This window comes from Equus caballus, chromosome 6 (genome assembly GCF_041296265.1).
Source record: "Equus caballus isolate H_3958 breed thoroughbred chromosome 6, TB-T2T, whole genome shotgun sequence".
NCBI classification, from domain to species: Eukaryota; Metazoa; Chordata; class Mammalia; order Perissodactyla; family Equidae; genus Equus; species Equus caballus.
This window is the reverse complement of record NC_091689.1, coordinates 77,673,808-77,685,547: the sequence shown is the minus strand read 5'-3', so window position 1 is coordinate 77,685,547 and position 11,740 is coordinate 77,673,808. Positions and strand designations below refer to the sequence as shown.

The following is an 11,740-nucleotide window of genomic DNA, read 5'->3' as shown; positions in this document are numbered from 1 at the left end:
ACAATATTAGCTCACTAGACTATATACTACAAAGCTATAATAATAAAAACAATGGTAATGGTGTAGCAATAAAACAATAGAAATATGTCTCTTTGTAGCTCTTACTAGAGTCACTCTGGGGATGCTGAAAAATCCATTACAAATGGAAAGGATAAACTTGAGGAAAGCTTTTATTTTGTGACTTCTGCCAACAATATTTCGCTTTGTGAACTTAAGTTACTGACTACAAGTTGTTAGTTCCTTCACCCTATAGTTTTTATCTTTCTTTAACTTAACTCAGCTTCTGTCACCAGTCACCACATTTCCTTTTTCTTCTCTAACTGGAGAGATTTTCAATTTTATAATATTTTCAGAAAATATTTGAGCCAATATCTAGATAACAGATGTTAGACTTGTGTAATTTGCTTCACATTCATTCTGGACATGTACATCTAAAATGTTGCTGATAATAATAAAGCATACAGAAAAGGAAATATCTCCCTTTGCAAGATTTATTGTGTGATACATTCCCTTCTAGACTAAGAAATCAAGGGATTATGACTGTCTATTCCAGATTTTGGAAAAAATGAATAGACCTAAGTTCATTATCATTTGCCTACCCTGAGGCGTCAGTAATTGCTACAATTGTCAAAGGTTAAACCTCAGTTATACGTAATGTTTATGACTGAGAATATACCTATTCTCATTCTACCTTTTAAGGATTCCTTTCTTGGTATAAAGTCACAATTCAGCTACTAGAAGAACTTCATCATTTTGTGTTGCAGATCGGCAAAGCCGCATTTCCGTCCTTGCTCCAAACACTAGTTGAAAAATTAGAAAAATTCAAAGTGGGATGGGACACTGACAGAGACTTTAAAACTTTCACATCTTTTTTGAGATGCTAAGTTCTTCCACACTCAACACCTTCCTGCAAGCTAGGTAACAAATTGCTGCAGACTGACCTGCCGGGAAGAAGAGGGCAGCTACAAGACCCGGATGTGCAGTCTACTCGCTGTGAAGATGGTCCCACATTTCCCACAACTTCAAAAACAATGCACACACAAATTTCCATCTGTGCTACAAAACATCGTTTGCATAATGAAAATAAGTGGCATGCAAAAGAAATAAAAATTTGTGTGTGAGGCAAAGTGATTTTCTTATAAGTAGGGTTTGTTTGTCTTGAAATTAGAATTCAAAATATCCCGATAATTTTGAGCAATGGACTGATCTAATGAAATAAACTGAATAAAGATAAATGCTGGCAAGTAGGACTAAAAACTGTACTAGTACAGGATGAGAAAGATGTGCTTTATTAGCAGTAATGTGGGTAAAATAGACAGTGGGGCTTGAGTCAGTGGTAACCTCACCATGAGTCAACAGCAACATGACCTTACGCTCAGTGGCAGACACATGATATGACCCTACCAAGGAAACTGTCTTAGGCACTGGATGTCCCTCGTTAAAAGGGATAGACACCAACTCAAATGTGTGCAGAAGAAATTAAGCAGGATGGAAACCTGACCTCAAACTACACCATATGAGAAAAAAATAGGTAAAAAAGGAATTCTTCTAGCATAGAAGTCTGAATGGGAACATGAATACTGTCTTCTACTACGTGGAGGGTTCTATTCCATGTGGCTTCAACCTTTCAAAGGTTGAAAGGGAGAGACTCACTCTAAGGAAGAACTCTAAAATTTTCAAAACAGCCCAGTGATGCAAACATCGCCTTGGGAGTTTCATATCTCTAGTGGAGCACAGCATAGTGGTGGCCTGGGGAGGTCACTTGACGAAGCTTTTGCAGGAATCAACTGGGAGTTTGTGGACTAAATGAGCTTCCAAGTCTTTTCCAGCCTGAATTCTGTTATTCCTTTACTCTAAAACAAGTATTTAAAAGCAGCAGAACGTGAGGGCACATTTGACATCTTAACTCCGTTCAAGCATCCTAATGAGTGGAACTTCTCCATTAATCATGGCCGTGACGTGGCATGGTCACTACCCAGCAGCGAAGCCAGACAGGATTCAAATATTGGCTCTGCTGCTTGCTGAATGAGTCGATGTAGACCAACTCTCAACCTCTCTGAGCCTCAGTTTCCTGGAAACTGAGGATAAAGGCCTGTCCCTCAGCAGGCAGTATATGAAAGGGGTCTAGCTCCAAAGAGACTCTCCGTCCACAGCAGCTGTTATTATTACCATAAAGAATGTCTAAAAAGCAATACTCCCGTTACAACCACAGCTCGACCAGTGATACGCAGAACTAAAAGGCATGGGTGGGCTGAGAACTGACAAAATAACCTCAGAAGGCAGCTTCTTTTTCCACTCATTTAAATCCCAAGTAAGGGGTGCATGATTTTTCAGCAGGAGGCACACTGCTTTATTTTCCCTAAGTATATATTTTTTTAATTATGAAGTTCCTAGTGAAGAAACATTAAAAGATCTAAATGTTATTTCTCCTTTAGAGAGAGAAAGAAAAGAAAAGGTGTGAGCATAATTATTATTGCTTTGTGTTTAGCAAACTCTGCTTGAAAGCAGCAATCTTGGTAATACTATAAAGACAGAGATTTCCTAGAATTTTCCAAGATCTGTTATCTAGGTTCAACTGCAAGTGTAGAGAGCTGCATGACATAGTGGGAAGACCTATGAGCTATACCTGAAAGGGATCTGGATTCTGGTCTGAGCTTAGCTCAGGAGTCATCCTTTTAAAACATAAATAAATCATGTCACTCCTCTACTTAAAACCCTCCAGAGCCTAAAAGCCCAGAGCTCTTACCATGCCCACCAGGCCCATATGGTTTCCCCGCTCCCCTCACTACTCTCAGATCACACTCCCTGACAGTTCTTCCCTTCGTCTATGCCTTCCAGCCACATTGACTTTTGAGTGCAAGTCCTTCTCAGGGCCTTTGCACTTGCTGATCTCTTTGCCTGGAATGCTCTTTTCCCAGATATCTATATGCTTCACTCCCTCACCTCACTCAGGACTGTACTCAAATGCCACCTTCACTGAGCATTGTCTGAAAGACACTCTCCTTCATTGCCCTCTATTCCTTCCCTTGCTTAATTTTGTTTTCTTAACACTCACCATTACCTGACCTACTATGTATTTATTTGTTTAATTTTTATTGAATATCTCCCTTCTCACTAGAACATAAATCCATGACAACACTGACCACATCTCTTCTGCTCATTTCTGCAACCCCAACAAGTAGAACAGTACCTAGCATATGATAGGCATGCCATAAATATTTGTTAAATGAATGAATTAAAGAATGACCTTGGACAAGACACATTACCCCACTTGTGTTCCGATCTGTAAAATGAGGAGGTTGGATTAGAAAATCTTTAACTTCTCCTCATGCTCCAACATTCTGATTCTTCAGTTTCCTGAGCACGTGTTCTCAACCATTCTACTAAAAAAAGGAAAGAAAAAGTTCCTTAAGGAACAATGTGCTTCTGAGAGACCAAAAGTTCTCAGTAAACATTAAACGATCATCACTACAATTTCAAACGTTGCTCATAGAAAAAGACACCTGCTCCCATTCAGTCTTTTAAATATATCTCTCAAAAGATGTTATATCAGATATCTAGATACCAACTTTTTCTGAGAAAGAGACAGAATTTTTCCATTGCCGTGGTGACAACTCTTTGACACCCATTTCTCCAATCACAAATCATCTTTATTTTGGAGACTCTGGTGAAATTTCAGAGCTTGGAGTGTATCTTAGTCTGTGTGGGCTTCCATAACAAAAATACCACAGACTGAGTGGCTTATAAACAACACAAATTTATTTCTCGCAGTTCTGGAGGCTGGAAGTCCAAGATTAAGGCACTAGCAGATTTGGTGTCTGGTGAGTGTCCACTTCCTGGTTCATAGACTGCCGTCTTCTCACCGTGTCCTCACACAGCAGAAGGGACAAGGGAGCCCTCTGGGGTCTCTTTTATAAGGGAATTAATCTTATTTACCTTTGGGACCTATTCACCGCCCAAAGGCCCCACCTCCTAATACCATAACACTGGGGGATTTGATTTCAACATCTGAACTTTTTGGGGGGAAAGCATGTTCAATCTATACAAAGTGAGGGAAGAGATAACTCATTTCTTTAATGTCACAAAAAGAATTCAGGACTTGGCTAATTGAAATAGATGATGATACATGCCTTTACATTTGGAGGGTTCTAAAAATGTTGGACCAATCAGATTGTCCTCAGCCTGCAAAACCTGCTTTGCCCTGGGTCACCATTGCCACCATTTTGCCCTCAATGACCATATCACCTTCTTTCCATGATATGTTGAATGACTTTAAACATTTACCGTCCACAGTGTTTAGGGGTACACTGACCCCTATTTTGGAGATGACAAAACTGACGAGCAGCAAGAATAAAAAACTTTACCCGGAATATTTTCTCTCTTGTACAAAACTGTTATCTCTGGGCCTGAAAGAATCAATATTGACTGAGTGGGCGGTGGAGTGGTGGGGCTAGGGTTTAAACCCACGTGTATCCAGGTTCAAAGCCAGTTACTTTTTCGCTCTACACAGTGGCCTCGTCCCAGTACTCACATAGTCAGCAAATTCAGAGGCAACCGAAGTGAGGCAGAGTACACCCAATCTTCTGGAGGCTTCTTGCCTCTGTGCCTCACTTGTAGCTAGAAAATGTCTATCTTCTTAGAAGCATGAAATGGTAGAGTACAGTTACAAACTAAAGCAAAACAAAACCATCAGGACAAATGCTCAGGAATTCTAGTTTCAAATCCTGCCTCTGACTTACAACACCCCACTTGGGCTCCCTGAACCTCAGTTTTCTTATGTAAATAATGATCTCATTAGTCTCTTACTCAGAGAGTTACTGAGAGGACATACCACCTGGCACTGAGTAGGCCCTCAGATTTGTATTCATTATAAATCACTAATGAAAAGACCATGATCTCTATGCATCTCAGAGAGTCAATTTACTGTGCCAGCTTGTTCATTAATAAGACAAGTTATCACTAGAGGACCTGGAACTGGCAGGAAACTTAGAAAGAACTCGGCTGAAGAACACAATATTTGAGCTGGTGGCTTCTCCCTACTGGATGAATTGTTGAACTGCAACCGTCTTCACACAGTTCTGTGGGTGAGCCTTTGAGAGAACTCACGTCCTCTGAGGATGACTAAGCAGTTAGTTCAAGGCTGAGGAAAGAATTCCATTTCGATGCTGTGCTTAGACGGAAGCATCAGCATGTACAAGTGTGTCTCATCATCATTGCAACATCACAGAAAGATAACGATCTTCCCCTGAATTTTCTAATGATGTTGGATTCCAGGGTTTAATCACAATGATTGGAGATCTCTGTCTGTGTTTTTACTAATGTCCTGAGATGGAAATTCCTGGCAGCATCATTGTATAAGTCTAGCAGGGAAAAAAAAGTGAGTTTCATTTGCCTCACTGATGTAAAAGATGTTTATGTACATATGTCATATTAACGCTTGTCTCCTGTTCCCTTCCTGATTCTTGTACAAAAGAAAATGAAATCTCTTAGAGATACTCTGGCAAGCATTACCACGAAAGGAAGTCAGAAATGAGAACTTGAGGTCACCCCCTGTGTATGTTCTTAAGACAGAAATATTCACCCTCCCTCCACACTGAATACTATTTCTAGAATTTTCTGTTGTAGACTGCAAAATCTTTACCAGCGAAGATGGGATTCTGTGATCTACCACTCAATTCAATAAACGTTCCATTTCCAAAGGCTGACCCTGATTAGCATCAACATGACCATATAATTTATTACACAAACTGAGACATTTTTGAAAGTGAAAGGGGGTGTTAATAATAATTATAATTAATAATTATAATAATTACAACAGACAACAGGCATAATCTGATGAATTTGTGATCACTTTGTGCTCACTTGCGTTCAGAAACTATCCAACTAAAATATTTACTCTCTTAACATTTTACTCTAAGGAAGAAAAAGCTCTCCTTAGAAAATTTCTTTAAATAAAAATTATTTGTGCTTATTCTGCACAAATAAGACTGCCTTGGTTCCCAGGGTGAGCTGCTGTCTGCCTCCTTGGAGATGGGTGAAGTGTCACCTTCCTTCACATCCCTCCCCGTAGGCTCTCTCCGGTGGCTGCATTTCTTCTAAAGACTTTCTCCTCTGACCCTGCTCCCAGGCAAACTCTACAACTATGCTTCTCTTCTCTCTGTGACTCTTTTCAAATCCTTCTAGGTCATTGTCACTTCCAAAGAAATGTTTTGACTATCATACCCACTGGCATACCACCATCGGTTAATTTCCTATGAACAATATAGTCAGTATATTTACTGGAAAATTCCACTAAAAGGAAATGAGCGTCATGAGTGCATTTGAATATTACATATTAAAATTCAGACTAAATGAGGAAGAAGGAAGGAACCAGTGGGGCAGAGAGAGGGTGAAGGCCAAGGACAAGAACGGCATTTTGAGATCCTCTCTGCTTCCTGGGCACACGATAAAAAAAATTAGAAGATTTGTTATAAAAAATCATTTTGATTCTTTAAACTCCTCCCTGATCCCTTCACGTGGGAGGTGGTATAGATGTGTAACAGAAAAGTAGAAAATAAAAAGAAGAGCTTCCTGCATTTAAAAAATGATAATAAAAGTGTTTTAAGGTTTTCTAAGTTAAATCTTCTCTTCTTTGAGCAAGTGCCACTTCTACTTTTGTTCTCACTAGCCCATTTGTTCAAAATAGAAGATTCTAACACAACAACAACTTAAAAAGATAATCCTCCAGGGTCTCTGGCTCAGAGACAAAAAGAGCTTCAATTTGGTGGTAGCTATGCTGTGAGAAGCTTGCAACCAGCATTTCAGAAGGAGTCCAGCAGTCTGCAAGCCATTTTGAAAAATAGCTCCGGATTTCTCTTAACAGCCAAACCCAGTTATCCACAAGTATATTTATTATAGGGTTTCATAAGTTGTTCTAAATAACAACTTGTATAAATCATTGTTTTTCAAAAAGTATCTAACAATCAGGTTGGTCAAAACATCACTCTAACTGGTACACACGCTTGGTCTCTCTCCTTCCCTCTTCTACTGCATTCTGCTTGCCCTGAGGCATAAAATCTTCAGTGAGTAGGACCCGTCATTATTTCTCTAGGGACCCTGAACACTGGACTCCTGTTTGTAAGTTCACTTCCCAAACACTTCCCCAGAACACTCAACCCACAGTTAAATGCTATTAGTTAATTTGGTCTCCATGAATACACCATACACAGTCCCTTATTTTCTGGTAAAAACAAAGTTAAATAAAAAATTAAAGATTTGAAAATGTCTTTCTCATAAATAAAAGGTTGTCACCCATAAGAGCCTCTTGTTTAGAGGCACTGAGGTGGTCCAAAAAAAAAACTTTCTGAGCAATAAAGTACAATTTTGCATCCAAGTAGGGTGGAAGGTTCGATGCCAGTGCACACGGGCAGTACAATTATAAATTAGCTGATTTCTCCTGGGTCCTGCCCAGCTCAAAGAGCATTTGGCTATGCTTGCGTCAATTTACCTGAAGTCATTACTCAGGAAACAGGCTTATGTTCCTCGCTTAGCACGTTCTTTTTCAAGCACTGGGGGTGCTTCACTACAGGAGCCTTTTGGAAAGTACTGAAACTTTTGCTAGTAGTGTGAATTTTACCCTATTAATTGCTAAATTCCTTTTTTTAGTGTGTAGGATTTCCTCAAAGTGAAATACCCTCCTTTAGTGATAAAGGACATACCACGTTAAGTATCCTGTAAAACCTAATAAATCAAGGAGGGAGGTGAAAATCCAGGACTGAGTCTTTCCCTCCTTACGAGGAGAGAGGAAAATTGCTCCCGCTCTCACAGTACATTAACGCTGGGTTTGCCAATACCATCTCATCTTGCAGTAGTCGTGTCCAAAAGAACGGCTAAAGTTTCAGTCGGGTTCGCTTTATACCATTAAATAAACTACAATATTTAAACTTAATGGGATTCTTTTGATCATATTTATCATGTTGGAAAAGAAAACAACTGAAATTGTACGAAATGTCTTGATGTCTAGTTTAAGTCCTCAAATGGAAACATCCATATGGCCGGGGGCTGCCTCCCTACCCGGTAGACCAGCCAAGTCCTGCCCACTCCACCTGGAGTGTCTGAGCATGTTGAAAGGGCAAAGAGGGTATTAAGGTATTTTGACCTAGGGCTGATGGAATAACGCAAAGAACTAACCCACTGTAACCACTCAGCCCCTATAGAATGCCCCTTTGATGACTCCTTAAGACAAAAAATGACAATCCTATCTGATCACATTTTGCCAGTTTTCTTTTGTTCTGTCCTCCTCAGTGTGAGTAACAGCTAATGGCCTTAATGGTGTCTCTGGCTGTAATGAGATATTACGTAAGCGTGACTGGCCATCACTTAATGGCCATGCCTATCTGCAAAGGACCAGAGTTCCTAAATGTGGCTCATAATATAAATGACATTTCATGACGGTGAAATGGATTCTTCAAAAGTGGATTCTTCCCTTCCAGAAAAAAAAAAAACACTTCCTGCAAAAGTCTTTCTCCCCTTATCCAGCATTGTACAGCCCTCCCTTGAAAAGGAAAGCAGCTGAAATATGACAACTTTCCAAATTTGTTGGTGAAGCTCCATTTTTGCTCATGAGAAAAAGAAATACATGAACATTTCTGATTGTCTCCAGGATAGAATTTCCCTGGAAGCCCCAGGGCAATATACGTATTGGCTTCTACGACATGCGCTTTCCCACGGGGGATCATACCCCAGATCTGATGAAAATATCAGCTTTCTCTTACAAGGACTAGGAGAGCTAAAAAACAGGCCCTTGGTCCGGAGCCAATACCCTTCACCCAAGCGTATTATTATTGTAGTAATCTATTTCATTAAAGAAAACAACATTTGATCAAAATTAAGTTAGGATGTCCGATAGGCTGGAGCCTTCACTGCTTGATTTCATTCTTCACAAGTCCTGACACAAGAACTGACCCTGAGTTCTAAGAGATTAATTTAAGATACCTGAATAAAAACACATTCTCGCTGATTTGAGGCGCTTTCCAACCACACAGACCCAGGACTATTCTCACAGAGGTAAAAGGATCCTTAAAGTTTATCTAGTTCTGTGGAGAAACTGAGGCCAAGAGAGGCCAAGCAACTTGCCAAAGGTCACAAGAACCACCTTCTCCAGCCCCCTCCTCCAGGGTTCCTCCCATGACACTGTATTACCATTACTTAGGTCAGCATTCAGTTAATGAACCATGGCGATATGAACCCACCTTTTATTTTCACAAATATTCCAACATTCAACAAAGTTACATAAAACATACTTAATAACTAACTGGCATTCAGGAAACTATCATCTTACAAAAAATTAGTATTTGCTAAATCAAACCACCTAGTTTTCTGACATATTATATCTCTTTAATCAAAGCTCTAAATCTAGAGGAAATTCAAGCGCAAAGCCGGAAAAATAAATCAGCAGGGTAGGCCGCATTAAACATGGCAGGCCTTAAGGCAATTGTTCAAGGGGTGGGTAAGAGAACAGCCAATCAAGAGCACCCAGTGAGAGGTGGAAAAGCTCACAGGAATGGGGCAGAGGTGAGGTATTCAGAGCCGGAGATCCACCTCTGTGCTCAGGTTGACTGCCCAACCTGGGAGGGCTAACAGCCCTCAGAATACGTCTGCCAAAAGCTAGCAACAAACACAATAATGCCCGAGATCATTGCTGTTTTTGAACAACTTCAAATTACTAGAAATTTCTGAACAATATCCCTTCTCTAGCCCCTACCCTCAGGCATTATGTAATCCACAGTTACATAACCCACTTTGTGACATTTCAACAGCCTTTTTATATTTCACCACAACCTATTTTTTTCCATGTTCCAAGGTGAATTATGAAAGTATCTTAAGGCGCATGAGTCAAACTTGAAAGTCATGTTGTAAGTGAAGACATGACCCAAAGCAACTCCTACCACATTTTCCTCAATTATGCACAAGCTTATGCACCCATGCATGGACAGACACACGCACACACACACCATTCCCCAAAATATGTGGAACCTTACACACAACAAATAAGTTGGAAAAAACTGGGGAAGGTCGTTTGTATCCATCCAGCATAGAATCCCTCAGGTAGATCAGACTGTACAAGTGAGTTCACAGATCACCAGAGTTTACAGAGCACCAGCGGGGGCCGCAGTGTCGCTGTGGTAGCTGTCTTCGTCAGGGCACTTGAGTCCTCTCTTTTAAAACAGACCTCCCTACTGAACATTAAACCTAAATAACACCCTGGTGCCTTTGGAGAAAAAATGATGCCAAGTACCAAATGTCCAAGGGAACCCCTCAATCCCAGGACATACTGGCTGTCTGGTGGCATTAAAGCACTGGCTGGCATTCTCTGGCTTCCTGCCACAGAATGGGCAGAGCCCAGTGCTCATGCCCCTCAACATACTCAAAGGTCAGTTCTCAAAGGAAACTCACCATTCCACCCTCTCATTCTACAAGTGGGGAAACAGACTCAGGGACAAATGGGACAGGTCCTGACTCAGGTTGTTCTCCTCTCAGCCATTCTATTTGAGACATGAAATAAGGTGAGACACAACTGGACTAGAATCTTTGTTGCAATGCTACAGTCTTACAGGTATTTTCCCAACTTTGTCCATGTGCACTCCATTGACTGTGAAGAATTACCCTGGAAAAAACAGCCCTTGACCATATCACAAGGCTTGTAGTACCAGCTCCTCCCAAACTCTGGACTTTAAGTGCCCCTACTGGGCTCTCTTAGCCCCCTCTGCATTTCCTAACACAGTACTTGTCTGGCTGTGTTTTAATCGTCTGTATCTGAATTCACATTAGACCATAAGCTCATGATGGTGGGAATCTGTCTCATCACCCTTGTGTCCCCGGACCTAGCACTGTGCAAGTTCAATAAGCTCATTTATTTGTTACATAGTGTCTCTGCTCTATGTGCTAGAGATACGGCACAGAACAAAAAAGATCAAGCCTCAGATATCATGGAGATTATATTGTAGTGGAGGCATGAAAGATGTCATTCAGTTGCCTGTCTCCAATTCTCCTTTCCTGGCCAGCATGTCCTTTCCCAGTTTCTACGTGTGCTGGCTCCCAGCTCCCAGCTGTCCCCATCCCCAAGAGAATTGACCTCAGCTGAGGAGCACTCCCTCAGCCAGGAAGTCCTAATGCCCTCTCCCCAGTCTATAGCCAATGACTGACTGGTAGGGTACAAAGGACCAACCTCTTGTCTTCAGGTGCAATTTATGGACCAAAAAGTTCTTTCTCAAAACTAGCCTTTCTCTGAAACCACATCCTTGCCTGGCTGCTTCCCCCACTGCTATCCTGCTTCGCTCCCTCCCTTTAAAGGATTTTCCTGAAAAGCGTTCCCTCAATACACATTTGAATCCTTCTCTCAGCTTCACCTTCTAGGGAACTCAACCTAACACAGAAGGAAAGACAACAGTAAGTAAACCTATAAATGTATACCACGTCAGATGGTGATTACTGTTTTGGAGAATAACACAAAGGAAAGGGCAGGGTATACTGGCAGAGATGAGAGTCCCATCTTAGATAAAATGGTTAGGGAAAGCTTCTAAGATGACACTGGTAGAGATCTAAAGGTAGTGGAGGCGTGAGAAGTGTGGAAGGCTGGAGATGAACGGTCCAGGCAGATGGACCCTCACACACTGGGAAGCAAGTGTGCTTGTGATGGTTGAAGAGCAAGAAGGAGGCTGGAATAGAGCAGCCAGCGGGGAGGATGGTTGAGGTGAGTTCA

General features: G+C 41.1%; 1 long non-coding RNA gene across 1 annotated transcript in view; it reads right to left on the bottom strand.

Moving 5' to 3' along the window:
* Positions 1-2,370: 2,370 nt before the first annotated feature.
* LOC106783307 (uncharacterized) overlaps positions 2,371-11,740 on the bottom strand; it is a 208,376-nt gene continuing 199,006 nt past the window's right edge. Inside the window, exon 5 of the long non-coding RNA XR_011440057.1 lies at positions 2,371-3,383. This is a non-coding gene — a long non-coding RNA (uncharacterized lncRNA). The remainder of the gene's footprint in view (positions 3,384-11,740) is intronic.